Source organism: Notothenia rossii (assembly GCF_949606895.1).
Source record: "Notothenia rossii genome assembly, chromosome: 5".
Lineage (NCBI taxonomy): Eukaryota > Metazoa > Chordata > Actinopteri > Perciformes > Nototheniidae > Notothenia > Notothenia rossii.
In genome coordinates, this window is record NC_136903.1 from 57,931,783 (window position 1) to 57,948,490 (window position 16,708).

Sequence of the window (16,708 nt, forward strand, 5' to 3'; positions counted from 1 at the left end):
TCCCTCAGGGACTTATTCCGGTGTGAATGTGATCTGTACTCAGAACTCTCTGGTTCTCATGAAGCTTAGTGGGAAAAGTAATGCGGTGTGAAAGCGCCTAATATTTATCTGTAGATAGATACCCCCAAAGCTTTTTTCTTATTTGAAAGAAGACCTTAACCTAAAGTATTCTTTAATGTGTTAATAAAGGTTAATTAGTTTGTCTGTTTTGCACATCCTCCTATTAATATCTTTGTACATCCAGCACTAAACTGTTTTATTGTAGAGATCACTTACAGTATCTTCTTGATTTTTTATATTCTATATTTCTATCATTGACCTTCTACTTTCCCCCTATGAAAGTATGTACTCTTAATATCTTTTTCATCAAATAACATTATTCGACAAAAATAAAATTATTCAACAAAAATAATTCAATAACGTGCTTTAACCACTAGGCGGTGCACACAAGGTACACACAGCATACTAATAATAACTTTGTATTATTAGTGTAGGACACTTATGTATGTATAACATCTGAAGATGTGTAGTTTTATTCATGTTTTTACATAATTTTACAGGATATTGCTATACTATTTCTCATGTTTTACTTCTACACATTAATATCTGATTTGTAAAACATCACAGACAGAAAGGCATATCCGTCATTTAATGGTAAGCTATTGAAATTGTGATTCCATAGTTGTGTCTCCCATCACCCAAATCCCCTGACTATTCTCTCAACTCAGTATTTGCATTCTTATATTCAAAGAAAATCTGTAATATCTTTAAAAACTACAAGTCCTTTTCTATCAGCTGTGCACCGTTATGGTATCTACCAATTGGATCAAATATAAAAGTCAGCCGAATTACTATTGATACTGCAAGGACACGTATTTTGTGAAAAGAAATGCAAGATGTTGTTTAATTGTTGATATATTTATGATCCACGTCACATATTCAGTTTTGGCGGCAGTTCTTCAAGTTTGTCCAGAAGTCTTCTCATCAGGGCTCTATAAATAAAGAACTACGGCAGATGTGTAATATTTAATGCAGCCGAACCGTGTGTTACAATGCCGTTATGTGATGACTTCCAAAGAGAAAAGCAAGCACACTCGGAATAAAGTATTGTTTTATTTTTTTTGAAATGTTTTCGGATATCATATCGCATTAACCTCATATCCCAACATGCATTGTGGCTAAAACATCCAATCAACGAGCTTCAAGCTGAGGATCTTGGGTAATCTGTTCAGTGGGTTCGTTGTGTGTATCGCTCGAAATGTCCCTTATTGGCCTACGTCTGTTTCCGGTGACTTTATTTACGGCTAAAAAGCCCAATATTATAGAATTAACAAATAAATAAAAACAAAGATAATTGTATGTTATTGTTGAGTAAATAACAGTGTGTTATTTAGAAAAGAATAACAAATTAGAAGGAAAAAAAGGTTTGTCAAAAATACAGATTTCAGTATTTTGAGAATCTAAGCCCCATTTATTTTCCTAACAGACGGGGAAAAAAGTCTGGCATTATACGATTTAAAATATAAATAAAAAGATAAAACACTGGCATGTAATTTACATTAGAATAAATAGAATGGTTTTGAATAATAGATGAGAGTAAAATCTACGTCACTTTACAGAAGCCACAGAGATCTTCTGTTACTGTCCTTTGTTTTTAGAGGAAGTACAGAAACACGTACATTTGTTTTCATGTTTGAGGTGCAATAAAACGACACAGCAGCTTTTTGGCATGTTAAAACTATTATTTTCTGCCTCGCTCATGACAGTAACAGCTGGCGAAATTACAGCCTCGCCTACTGATTTCAAATGTGTGCTCTAAAATGATATTTATAAATGACTATTATCATTATTATAAGCAAGACAATAAATGGCAAAGATATTTAGAAAAAAAACTTATTTGAGATACGTTCATAAGGAACGTAACGTGGGAGAAAATACATTTCTGGCTAAACGTAATTGAGAATGCAGTTTAGTTCTCTGGGAACGTAATTTTTAGGAGATAGGGTTGGTTGTGTACAGACTGGCCTGTAATGTGCCTCGCTTCTCCTTTTCCCTGTAGAAGGTTCATGAAGAGAGCAACTAGAGTGTTCTCCCCGCTGTGGTCAGATCTGACTCTGGATGGTAACCCATACCGACAGGTAGCTCGAACAAAATGGGTCAGCACTGTCAAAGCTGTGTTGTCAGTGCTGCAGTTGATAAAAGTTACTTTTTTTCATTTTATCCCTCATCAAAGATAACCGAAAACATGCATTATTGTACTCAGGAGGGGACTTTGACAGAGGATTACTTAAAAAGTAGTGAGGTGGGTGTAAGTCATACATGTGCAAATCATGAGCAAGTCTCAAGTCTTAAACTACAGTTGTAGCACTCCAGATAGGACTCACATGGGTGTGTCCCAGTCAAAAGCCCAGTGGATCCCAGTGGCTGGGGGTGTTGCCAAATTGCTAGAGGGCGTTTTCAAATTTCCCCATTTGTTCAATTACAGGATTTAACCATGAGATGGCGCTTCATTCACAAATACACAAAGACAACTGGGTGTTGTATAACTTAGTCTGTTTGCAATGTTTGCAGCTCTGCAGTTGTGTTTGCTGAATACTGTAGCATTTAATCACTTATTTGTTATGGTTTTCACAGGCTACTATAATGAAAAAACATCAATATTTTAGATCAAATAAAGTATATAGTTTGCTTTATGCAGTATGTTTTTTGTAATATTGTTGGGGTGTTTTTACACAGTACAGTAGATTGAAGTAAATCAATTTATACATTAAGATAAGATAAGATGGACCTTTATTAATCCCCGTGGGGAAATTCAGTAGTTCAAACAGCAACAGAGTAAGAGTGAAAAACAGGATAGCACAGATTCACACAGATTAATAAAATCAAAAATAAGATGAGCGATAAAAATAAAAATAATAATAATGAGAAACTATGAAATAAGAAATGAATACAACTAAAATATAATTATAATATCATATATTATAATGTATTTTATTATTAAGTAATATCATACATTAACCCCATTATAGCAGATGCCACATTGAATGGATGAACACATTTATGCATCAATAATTACAACAGAGTATTTCTAAATACAAGTTGTAAAAATACTTATATGTATTTAATATTAATAACATAATGATTAATTTCAGACGATAATACTTTTCAGGGTTAGGTCCGGTCTGACAGCACTTTGCTCTCTACTGCAGAGAAGATCACTGCTCTAAACAAAGTCAAAAATCCTACATCCAAACGGAATAAATATAATTAATTATTATTAATACGTTAATATGGAGCTATTTCAAAGTGTGGGATATTTTCATTTAGGGACTGGAAGAAACCTGCCACCCCAACTCAGATGTTCAATCTGACCATTGATTGACAATTTTAGATTTAACCTGCTCCATATCTGGGGATAAGATACTGTTTGATTAATGTTGACATGTTTCTAATATTGATTGAGTTATAACAGGTAACACAGATGCAGAATCAGTGGCCAAGGGGCTACTGAGAGAGGTAATTCCAGAATGAGAATAAGAAGGTGAACTGTGATAATGAAAACAATTTTGTAATATTTCAACAGGTATTAAAGTAACTGAGGTTTGAAATGTAGAAAGAACATATTACAGCTAAATGTAATGAGATAGAATTTAATTTAGACAACATCTTGTAACTAGCCTGGTAAAGAAGTAAAAGCCATAGACTGTTTAGATCATTATGGGGATGTACATTTAATTTAAAGTCATAATAGAAAGACATTTGATGACAGTATGTTGGATTTCTGTATTCATTTTTCAGCTTGATAATATCCAAGCAGTGACAGGTAGAAGCAGTATCACCTGGAAATTATTCACTTTGTCAGTATCATGATTTTAGTTGTTTTTAATCCATAACATTAGTGTGTTCCATTACCAGAGACATTAGCAGTTCATATTATATTTAGATTTTAAATGGGATCTCAAGGATTTCATTTATAATAACACAGATGCTTGTCAGAAATTCAGAGCTATTGAGATATGTTATTTAGTTCACCTGAAGATGTTGGGGTTTATTTTGTTGACACAGGCCAAGTATTAGAATTCTGAAGCGGCCTACCATTGGTGGGTCAAACACCTGAGGGCCCAGAAGCCCTGAGCGTAGACTTGAGGGGTGGGTATCAGATTTCTCCACACAGGTTGCTGACGCCAAAAGAGGGACCCGAGGAGCAGGAGGCCGACACAGCGGAGTTCGTCTGGCTGAAGGTCGTCAGGCCTACGTGACTCAACCCCAGGTTCTCCGGCCTCTACAGAGTGACCCAGAGGACATCTCATGCCGTCCGCCGAGGAGCAAAGGGGGACATCTGGTACCACTGGAGCCAGTGTGCAGCGGGGAAATCACCTGGAAGGACCCTCGACGACATCCGGACGGACCTGGCTATCATCAACGCGGACATCCCTACAGCAGACGACTTGGAAGACGACTTGGAAGCCCCCAAGATTTTATTTGAAAATAACAGATCTACAAGCTCACAACGCGTCGCGGCACGTTGTGATCTGCTATTTTCTAATAGTTGCTGTATAGGTTTAAAGTTCTCATGTGGCCCACTTCACTTCTTTTGGGCTTTTTTTCCCTAGACCTTGTGGCTTGTTTGTGTCCCTCACAGAATCTGGCAACACTGATTGCGCATTGCATTGTGGGTGCTTTTGCCCAGTAAAAAATATCTGTGGCCGCCATTACAGGAATCCTTCCGCACTGAAAGTGAAACTGAAAGTCTGCTCGGTAGGTTGGTTCATTGTGTTTAATTTGGGAATGGAACCTCATTTCTGAATCAAAAAGGACATTTGTGGTAAACATAAAGTTTGTGTTAATGTTAAATATTTGTTTTATTACGTGGACGTCTGGCAGGTAACTCTCTTCTAACTGGCCCCAGTTAGAATATAGTCCTTAAGCAGTATCCCCCCGTGCAAAAGTTGGCCAGTTCATTGAATTGAGAGGTAAAGTTTGTATTTATGGTTAGTTTATTTTCGCAGGTTTGTGTGTTGTTGTTTTATTAGTAGCTTTCCAACCGGGCTAACGTTAGCTTCCATTGGCACAGTGTTTTCCCCCCAAACACTGCAGTCAATACAGCTATAATAGTATCATATCGACTAATATATATTCGATAGGCTTCGTTGACATTTGAAGGTGTGTGTGTTATGTTGTGGTTACATTTGGATTAAAAGTAGTATTGTAAAAGGCCGCGGGCTAACGTTAGCTTCCCGTTAGCTTCCATTGGCACAGTGTTTTCCCGCTCAAACACTGCGGTAAATTCAGCTATAATAGTATCATATCGACTAATATATATCCGACAGGCTTCATTGACATTTGAAGGTGTGTGTGTTGTGATTACATTTGTATTAAAAGTAGTATTGTTATTAACATAGCTTCAACGTGCTTTGCGCAGCACCTGTGGGAAGCTTCTGTTGTGAATTTCTATAGTGTGATCCGGTCTAGAGCCCGCCTACTGTATCCGATCATTTGCACGCACACACATATGCAAGACACGTTTCCGCATCCGGAAATCAACTAGCTGTCTAATTTTCATGCTTTATTGACTTGAGTTTAGTTTGCCTATTGATTCTGTCTATCCTTCACCTAGCAAATTCAGTCTACTCAACATGTTGGCTTGTAACATTTGTGGCTTTAACTGTCGTTCTTCGGCCGATTACCTGAAACACTGCAGATCACACAGAAATATTAGTAATGTCTTTTTTTTATGTGGCCATATGGACTGTGGAAGGAAACTTACCACATACAATAGCCTTGCTGTGCATATGGCACGAACACAGTCAGACAGGAGCAGACAAACTTGGAACCGTAGTGTGTCTGTACAGTTGAAGTGCTCATTCAATTTTTGCAGCACTGAATATGCAGATCTTAAAAGTCTTGTGTCTCATTTGAGTGGTCACATTCACGAGGGTCTGACTGTAATGTGTCCCTTTGATGGATGTTCTAAGACGTTTAATGTAAAGTCATCCTTTTCAGCGCATATCTCCAGATACCACAAAGGGTGGGATGTGACCAAGATAGCCCCTGTTCATATTTGTGAACTCGCAGAACGGTCTTTGCCAGGTGAAGGATCACATGTAGAGCCTGAGCCTAATGTTGTTGATGCAGAACACAGTGACAATTTTGGGAGTGATTAAGAGAAAGACACCTACACAGAGAGTCTTGCTCAGTTTTACTTGGGTTTGCAGGCAAAGTATTTGGTCCCAGCCTCCACAATTACAGAGATAGCAAATGAAATGAAAACTCGAAATGATATTCAACAGGAATATACCATGGATGTGTTAGCTCGTGAACTTGAGCAGTATTGTGTTCCAACAGAGACATGAACATGTCTTGGGAAGAGTGCATACGAGCAGAGCCCTATGCACAAGGCATTGTATGAAAATGGTCCTTTAACTACGCAACACAGAAGGCGGCAATATTACAAGGCGCACTATATATATATGCTCAGCCTGTTGAAGTCAATCTTGGGCACAATAAAACAGGTCAGAAGAGGCACTATCATTACATTCCAATACTGGAAACCCTCAGAGCAATTCTGAAACAGGGAGGTGCAGCTCAGCACAGTTCTAATCCTCATGTTGAAGATGATGTACTCAGTTATGTCACTGATGGGTGGGCCATGAAATCGAATGCCATGTTTTCCTCAGATCCAGAGTCTTTAAAGGTGATGCTATTTCAGGATGCATTTGAGGTGGCTAATACACTTGGATCTGCCAAGCAAAAGCACAAGGTATTAGCTGTCTACTTCACTCTGGCAAATTTCCATCCACACCAGCGATCAACTGTTGATCAAATACAGTTGGCACTACTCTGTATAGAGAAAGATTGCAAAGATTTTACAGTGGATACGATTTTCAGTAAGCTTGTGTCAGACTTGTGTGAGCTTGAGGAAAGGGGCATATCTTTTGAAGGAAAGATCTATAAAGGTACTGTTGCATGCATAATGGGAGATAATCTGGGCTCTCACACGATTGGTGGGTTTACAGAAAATGTCAGCTCAGCTGAATATATGTGTAGATACTGTTTAGCGACAAGAAATTAATTTCATTCTAACCCTCTCACGGTTTTCACTCATCAAAATCCCGCTGATTATAATGAGTCTGTGCAGTTACTGGAAAGAAACCCTGAAATGAAAACGCATCACGGTATTAAAGGTGACAGTGTTTTCAACAAACTGTCTCACTTTCACGTGTGTCAGCCTGGACTGCCGCCCTGTCTTGCACATGACCTGTTTGAGGGTGTGGTTGAATATGATTTAGCAATGTGTTTGCAGTTCTTAAGCAAAACAGAAAAGTGGTTCAGTTATGAGGTCCTTAATCCCAGACTCAAATCATTTCCTGGTGAAAGCAGCAACAAATTAAACGCTATTCCCATTAAAGGAGCAAAGCTTGGAGGCCATGCAGCCCAAAACAGTTGGCTTTTGAGATTCTTGCCTATTTTAGTGCATGACCGTATTAAAGATGCTGACAATGCAGTATGGGAATTGGTACTTCTTCTGAGGGAGCTAGTTGAATTTGCCTTTCAGAGTCGCAGATTGCTTATATGAAGGATCTGATCGAACTGTATGTGGAATCGAGGCAAGAGTTATTCCCACGAGTTAAACTTAGACCGAAACACCACTATCTGCTTCACTACTTGAGTTTACAGTTTGGCCCACTCATACATACTTGGATGATGCGCTTTGAATTGAAACATTCTTATTTTAAAAAGGTGTATTAGGGCAAGTAAAAACTTCAGAAATGTAACTAAGTCACTTGCTGATAGACATCAGTTTTTTCAGGCCTATCAGTCTTGCGGTAGTTTATTTAGCCCCCAGGTTCAAGTTTCAGACTCCACCAGGTTCTATCCTGAGCTCTATGACCAAAGCATAAGGACAGCAGTTGAAGAATTTGGACTTGACTCGAGTAACTCAGTTGTCACAGAGAAGGTCCAGGTTAAAGGCACGCCATATGGAAATGGTATGCTTGTCTTACTGAGATATACTAAAGGATAACTACAGTTAGGACAAATAGCGAGCATTATTATAAAAAATTAAATGAGTGTCGTACTTTTGTTTCGGGGGAAAACTGCCAGCTGGGTTCCTGAGCTTGGAGTCTATGAAGTTGATGAAAATATGTCTGATATGTTCAGCTGCCAAAATCTGGACAAACTTAATGATTATTATCTACTTTCTTCTTACCAAAGAGGTGCGAGGTTGCTCATTCCTCTTAAACACATGCCAACATGGAGCTTGTGAAAGAGTTGGTTAAGAAAGCCATACCATCGCTCAGTAGTGATAAGATGGATGCACTCATGGCTAGACTGGTGGAATTAGGAGTTCAATGTGAAGATGACCTGATCCTTGTGGAGGCCCCGGACATTCAAGACACTCTGCCACTCGTTCAGTGCAGAAAACTCGTTAAAGCTTTCCAAGGAGGTAAGTTTTTTTTATTTGTAACCCTAATCTGCAAAATACTGAGGGGTGGACAACACCGACAAAATCAAATATCACTATTATGTATTTATGACTATGTTATGTTAACAGTTGGGTAAGTTCAGTTCATTCTTTAAAATCAGGAAAACACAACAGGTATCACAATATGATACCCAAAATCCTATTCAATAATCTGATATGATATATCAATATATTGCCCAACCCTGTATACAAATTCACAGACCCTTAAGAGTCCATTTTTACCCCTGGTGGTCTCCAACGGACATTGAAAACCAGTGTATTAATTAATTAGTATCATTGGTGATGTGGTTAATTTATGGGGTATGTCATCCATAGATTCACAAGCTGCACCACAGTTCAGAAGCCCTGGCCCTACATCTACACCTCTGCCACAGAGTGATGATCTGCCCCCAACATCACCTGATACACCACCTGCCCATACCCCATCTGCCCACTCCCCATCCTGTGAGCCATATTCCATACCATGGCACAAAATGCCCTCAAAGCTCATGGATGTGTTGGGTGAAAAGAAATGGGTTAAGTCGAAAGAAAGACTACAGATGGTTCGGATTGTTGTTGGTGATTACCTCCATAAACACCCTCGAAGACCTGGTAGATCCAAGCTGATGGAAATCGCCAAGAACATTGTAGGACAATATCCTCTGTCTTTCAAACAGACAGAGCCCTTTGGAAATATGCCGTTTGCAAAAGATGGTTGTGGTCCTCTCTTTACCCAGCTAGAAGACAGAGTTGAAAATATGAAGAGAACATCAACCCCAGGAAAGAGGCGAGCAGAGGGTGGAGAGGGTGAAGTTCAGCGGAAGAAAAATTCAAGAAATTCCGATCGTTATGGATGTGTGGAGTGGGATGTTGCTGTCGAGGGAACTGAGAGTAGAGCAGAACTGCTGTCAAAAAGAAATGAATTGAAAACTGCCTTCAAAACCCATGATCCTCAGGTAGGGCTGCAACCATCCATTATGTTCTTGTGTATGTATGGATTACTTTTTGATTGAGTAATGGAGAAGCTAATATTTGAGTTTGATTTATTTTTGGTATTTCAATTCAAATTGGTTTTGTATAATTAACAAAAAATAACTGATCTACAAGTTCACAATGGGACTCGTTGTGCGCTTGTATATCAGCTATTTTCACCCGAAATCAATTTATCTGTATTTATATTGATAATTTGTTTTATTATTGATTGAATTTATTAGTTTGATTAACTGTTGCCTCATATCTTTAGGAGTCATCTGTTCGAAAACTGATGGCTGAAACATATCCCATCCAGCATGAAACCATCAACGATGGAACCAATGTAAAGGTCCTAAAGGAAGAGTGGCCATTTCTATTTGAAGCTGCTCACCTGTTTGATCATGCATCTAGACTCCTTGGCTTTTCGGTACAAAACAAGCTGGCACAGGAGCTTTCCAAAAAAGAACCGGGCATCAACAACTTCCTTGACACCAAAGGGATGAAGATGGGTGAAGGTCCAGTACAGCTGATCTGTGGCATTGTGAGATACTTCAAGGAAAACCCTGATCACCTTTTCTGCAAAAATGAGGTACATTTTATGGATTTTAAACCCCACTTTGCGCTGCTGATAATATCGAAATTGGTAAACCATCTCTCCTGGAAACGAAGATAAAAGGAAATCAGTAAAATCCTTGATTTATTTTCCCGACCAGGAGAGAATCCCTCATATAATTATACACTTCCATCCCGGCAGAGCTCCTCTGTCTTGGAGGACCAAATGCTGTCCCCTAATAGAACAAGGTCTTGTAAGGACAGACTTTCCCCCCCTGACCGAAAAGGATTCTGATTCTAACATTAATCGATTATGTTTGTGTAAACAATATTTTTTTATAACTACTATTAACATTATTGTCTATGGTTGCCTCTGATACAGACGCTGGCAGATGGTCTATTTGCCTGCCTGACTGTGTGTTTGCGTACATTGGAAACATAAAATCAACACATTCATATGTGTATCTTTGTTGTTTTATTTTCCGAAAACAGGACTCCGCAGATGCTGAACTCAGCCTCCCCTGTACCCCATGCATCCTAATCAGAGGTTTGTAGTTGAATCATTTTTGCATCCCAGCAAGCTTGGAGATATGTTCTCCATTTGGTTCTTAGGTTTGATGAGACGATTTGTTGTGATGAAAAGGTATAGAGTTGGTTGATTTTGTTTTGTAAATGGTGCTCAGAACTATGTTGATTAGGGCCAAAATCTTTAAATGTAAGTACACTTGACAAACTAAATGTTTTCAAAGTATTTGTTGCTTGTTCTTACCATAACCTGTGTTTGGACTGAGTATGGAAGATTTGGCGCGTGTGTACGTTTTTTTTTTTTTAAATTACTAATACATATTTTTTTGTGATCTATGTTTAAGGTGACCATCTATTCGAGATTGCTGTTGATCAGGAAGTTGTGAATGACCACATCACCTCCCCCATTGTGGCCCTGAGCTATGCTTTCTGCTTGTTTTATGTCTGCAACATTGAATATCCAAAGGAGATGTCTCTTACCCTGGAATTCATGCAAAGGTAAGCAGCTCATTGTTTTGAAATGTATAAGCTTGGGTATTCAAATTCTGAGACTGAGGGCTTCCCACCAGACAAAGCATGTAAAAAGGTATCCACTCATCTTCCCTTAGATTACTTGTGCTCAATTCCAGGATGCTTATGGGATCATGATTATTAAATATAATATATATTATATGTTTTGATCCCATTGACACTCTACGATCGAGCCAAGATAGCCATTGCTCTTTGACAGGGGTCTTCAATGTTGTTCAGTCCAAGGACCCCTTAGCTGAGAGAGATGAACCAGGGACCCAAATACTGCCTAAAATTGTATTGCAGATTCAACTTTTTCATAGAGTTCCTGGACCTGTTTGACAGCACTATCACCAGTGTTGTGTAAAGTTTGTTTGCTTACACATTTTTCTTTTCTATTGCTTGTTTCATGTTAATATGTATTATCAAACATATAATCACTTAAACTCTCAATACTTAATAAATGTTCCTATAACACAGGCAGCTTCCTGTTGAAGGCCCATGCTCTTTCATATAACTTCAGACTACAACAAGTACATAAAAAAGGTCTGTCCTAAGGCATTTGGCATTTATTAGGCTCTGACACTGGGTGATTGGGAAAACATGTACAATATTCCTAACAACTATCTCTGAGCTATCTCTTTAACCAAAGACACACATTTAGGCTATTCTATGTGAGCTGCTTTTGTGACTAATATAACAAAATCCATACCAGGATTCATGCCCCAATGTTAATACTTGTTGTGTAACGTGTACATTTGCACCAAGTGTCACAGTTACCACTCCACTCAACGTTTGACGCCTGTGCTCTTGTTGCAGATGAGCTTAGTGGTTGTGTCACACTTAAGATTGACTGAAATCTGACAAGTAGACTGCAATATTGAAATTAGCAAATTTAGATGCAGTTTTAATGCAGTGCTTGTATGTGTGAAATCAAAATTGAGCAACTATGTTGTCTATTTTGTGACTAAAATGTATATAGACTGTGTACAATCATAATCGTTGCAAATAAATCAACCCTCTTTACCTTGGCTGCCTGTAAAGCTGCTGCAATGAAATCTGGACCTCCATCTTTGTGCACTGGATCACAACTCGCCTATGGTGATTATGTTGATTGGTCTGCATTATGAGAATACAAACAAACATGATCCACCTATAGTATGTAGCCACTAACCAAAACCATTGTGGATTTAGTAACTCTTCCTGTCAAATTTTCACCTGTGCATTTAACAAACTATAACACAGCATACTGTCAACTCTAAATTGTATATGTATGTTTAACAAACACACAACTCCACGATAAATGTAGCAAATACCATGAGATGTTACATATAAAATATTGAGGCTGCTACAGTAGGCTGCTGTAGGCTATGTCACAGTGGTGATTATGACAGGAAAAGTCACTAAATACAATATATAGCCTAGTTTGTCAGCACAAAATAATAGTTTTGTTAATTAATATTGTAAAGGTGCATAATGTTTGTATTCTCAAATGCAAACCTATAGAGAACCGCAGTGACGCGTCGTAAAACCCGGAAGTAAACGTCTTCCCGTTCCTTTGTCAAAAACCAATGCAATTTCTCCATAGGATTTTGGAAAATAGCTCGAAATAAGGTCTGTGGTTGACACACATTTAAGAGAGGGATCACGTTTTGTTCAGCCGGATAATCTCCACATGTCAACCCTACTTTTATAATTTTTGAATCATAAATCTAGTCGCCAGAAGCAAAATGCTAACGTTATGCTATAAACGAACTACAAGCCAGTACAGCAGCAGGGTCGCACAACTTCAACGTCACGCCAACTTAAGATCGTTTCAACTGACTTGCACTGAAACTGCACTTTGAACCCTTTAAATATATTAACATTTTAAACTGTATACCCCGGTTATCTAGGCCCTTTTTGTTTTGTTTAATGTGTACCACGTTTATCTAGGCCCTTTTTGTTTTGTTTTATGTATACATGTCACACTGTGGGAAACGATATTTTGAGATTTCTGGATGTATAACACATGTCGAATTTTTGACAATAAAGCTGAATTTGACTTTTGCGTGCTTGCATATTTTGACAAAGCTTTTCATTTTAGCCACACTGAATTTAACTAGAAGTCATGGCTGTGTCAATTACCAGTCTGATATCGTTTTACAAAGATGACAAGAAGAGTGTAGATAGAGGAGAGAACCACTACAAGTCAGGACACGTAACAGTGCAGCCTAGATGAAGGTGTGCTTACTGGTGTTGTCAGGGCTAGCATGAGGGACAAGGTTTATAGTGTCGGTGAGTAGTGATAGCAAGAGTACCGTTAACCTAGAGTTAATTTATTCACATTAATTCCCATCAACAAATCAATTGTATGTGTCACACGAAATCTTTATTAGGCAAGGCAAGGCAAGTTTATTTATATAGCACTTTTCAACACAAGGCAATTCAAAGTGCTTTACAAAAAATGAAAGACATGAAGAAAATGGCATTTCAAATCAGTCATTAAAAAGAAAAGCTCATAAAATAAACATTAAAAGAAAAAATACATGGATAAAAGTTACAGTGCAGTCTAAGATATGAATAGTTCCATTAAAAGCAGCGACAAAAAGAAAAGTCCTCAGCCTGGATTTAAAAGTAGTAAGAGTTTTAGCAGACCTGCAAGTTTCTGGGAGTTTGTTCCAGATATTTGGAGCATAATAACTGAACGCTGCTTCTCCATGTTTAGTTCTGACTCTGGGGACAGAAAGCTGACCCGTCCCTGAAGACCTGAGAGACTTGGATGGTTCATAATTTAGCAGGAGGTCAGAAATGTATTTTGGGCCTAAACCATTCAGTGCTTTATAAACAGCAGCAGTATTTTGAAATATATTCTTTGACACACAGGAAGCCAGTGTAAAGACTTCAGAACAGGAGTGATGTGATCCACTTTCTTAGTGTCAGTGAGGAACCAGAGTAAAGACTTCAGAACAGGATTGATGTGATCCTCTTTCTTAGTGTTAGTGAGGACTTGAGCAGCGGTGTTCTGAATCAGCTGCAGCTTTCTAATAGATTTTTTAGTGAGACCTGTGAAGACACCATTGCAGTAGTCCAGTCTACTGAAGATAAAAGCATGGACACGTTTTTCCAAATCCTGATGTGACATTAGTCTTTTAATCCTAGATATGTTCTTTAGGTGATCGTAGGCTGATTTAGTAACTGTTTTAATGTGACTGTTGAAACCAATAACTAATTTAACCCGCTCACAAGAGAGCCCACCTCCGAAGATCGTGACTGGCTGAGGGACAGACTCGGGGGCAGGTTTTCAGGAATTTCTTGGCTTCTCTCCCCCGAGCCAGAAGAGGAACACTGCAGCTTTGAAATACTTACTGTTCCTGAAATTATCAAATCTGTTGGGCATCAGGGACCTGAGGCAATTGTGGCAAGCATGGCATTGTCTGAGGAGCAACAGAGGTCAATTCAGGTGGCTACCACTGGTCAGCGAACCAACCCAAACTGGCATTTGTTCAGGAAAGGAAGGTTGACTGCCAGCAACTTTGGAGCTGTCCTGAGGTCAAAGCGTGTGACTGCTTCCTTTATTGCCAGGGTGCTAGGGCAACAACAGGCCCTTGATGGTGTTTTGTCTGTACAGTGGGGGACTATGAATGAATGTGAGGGCGTCAGGGCATTCACCACTGCAACCCAGATGCAGGTCCATGAGTCAGATTTGTGGCTCTCCCTATCAGGATTGTCGGGGGCATCTCCAGATGGTCTGGTCGGGTTTTCCGCTGTGCTGGAGGTAAAGTGTCCCTACAGAGCCAGGGAAATGACAATTAGTGAAGCATTGCAAATCAAGGGCTTCTGTGTCAGTAAGGAAGGAGAAACATTCAGCCTGTGTGAGGAACATCCTTACTGGCACCAAGTGCAAGGTCAGCTTCACCTCACTGCAAGAAAGAAGAAGAAATAAAAAAATTGTGAATTTTTTTTAATTTACATTTACTCGCCTTTGCAAAATTGTGGTTGTTAGAGTGTTAGGTTTCCTGTCAGCTCGTCTGTTGGGAAGATATAAAATATTAGTTTCATAGAAGCCACACCGTCACATATAAGAGCATTAAGACATACAGTACATAGGCTAAAACAAAACATCTAAAGATATAACCTTGCACTTCGATAAGTCTCGGGAACATTTTCACTATTTTGACATTTTTATAGATGAAAATTGAACTAAAGAAATAAATGGTAGATTAATCCATATTGAAAATAGGTGTCAGCTACTACACTAATTATAATAGTTATATTTCTTAATTAATTAAGATAAGATATTACTGTATTGATCCCAATTTGGGAAATGTTTGTGTTGCAGCAGCATAACAAGAAAAACAAAATATAAGTTATTATATATACAAAAGTATGTGAGGGATGGAATATTAAATTGAATATAAATGTAAAATGTACATGTGATTTTACGTCCAAGAGAAGCTATGGAGCAGAGAGTTCCCTGCCAGCCAGAGGTGATTTGTTATTAGTTCAATATGTCAAACTGATTTCCCTGACTACAATCTTTAGTTACATGGTGAAACCTTATACTGCTTGTACTAATTAGACTTATCATATAAGCCGCGCAGGTTTTAATAGGATGTATTCATTATCTTTACTTATGTTGCGGTCTTTTCAGCAGCGCCATCTCTAAAACGGCGATACAGTCACTACCCATCATTTACATTTCACCGTGACATGGACAAAAATGTAACGTCAGCTTACCTCATGACACGAATCCAGACTCTCCTTTGGAAAACATCGACCGGGAAACGATAGAACAAGCACGTTTCATGCGAAGACCTGTGTCGGCAACCCGGAGCAAAGCAACAAACCATTGCGTAGCTAACTAGTAGCGCTAGCTTTAGCTAACGTTAGCTAACGAAACGAACTGCCGAGTAAAATTGGAAAACACTGGTAATTAGTTATTCTATAATTTGTAAAACTACGGTGTTAAAAACGACAATTTCAAAAATGCAGATTCTAATGGTCAGATATAGATATACAGATACTAAAGATAGGCAGGTACTTGCTTTCAAGAAGAACACAGGTGAAAACAAACTTAGCGGGAGTGTTTACGTGTTCGGCGTAATGACGTAAAACAGCCTTGACAATTTCTGTAGTCCTATTCAGCCACTCGGTAACAACCATCGTTTTTCAGACACGTAAACTCTTCAAAAATCCCCAGTTGGGTCACTGCTGATGTATTTAATGTCGTAGAACAAAACGTGATTTATCACTTACATTTGTGTCAACCACAGACCTTATTTCGAGCTATTTTCCAAAACCCTATGGAAAAAATGCATTGGTTTTTTGAGGAAGGAACCGGAAGTGCTAAAAATGCTAACTTACTTCCGGGTTTTACGACGCGTCACTGCGGTTCTCTATAACCACCACCGAGGAGTGGTGATCCAGAACGGGTTCAGAGGGACCAGACAGAGGTCCCACTGTCATTGAAACAATCTTCCCGGACAGGACTGTTTACAACAGACTCGTCGGCCATTTTTGACGGCTCATGTAAATTATATATTTTTTTGTCAAAAAATAGACCATGCAGTTGCTCATTGTTCATTAATTTTAGACATACATTTCAGATTAAAACTTTGTTATCAATCGTCACAACTTCTTTCAGCACTCGTGGCGACTCGCGACTACTATTAGCTGTGCTACTCATGCACTGAGTTAACGGTG

The 16,708-nt window shown here is 38.7% G+C and overlaps 1 protein-coding gene and 1 long non-coding RNA gene across 5 annotated transcripts in view; one reads left to right on the forward strand and one right to left on the reverse strand.

Annotated features, from left to right (window-relative positions):
- The window catches only part of LOC307039311 (uncharacterized protein), a 794,762-nt gene that overhangs the window by 312,029 nt on the left and 466,025 nt on the right, over positions 1-16,708 (reverse strand). The window lies entirely within an intron of this gene.
- On the forward strand, positions 9,781-11,015 carry LOC307040255. The gene is made up of 3 exons (XR_013808469.1): positions 9,781-10,025; positions 10,481-10,535; positions 10,858-11,015. It is a non-coding gene; the product is annotated as an uncharacterized lncRNA (long non-coding RNA).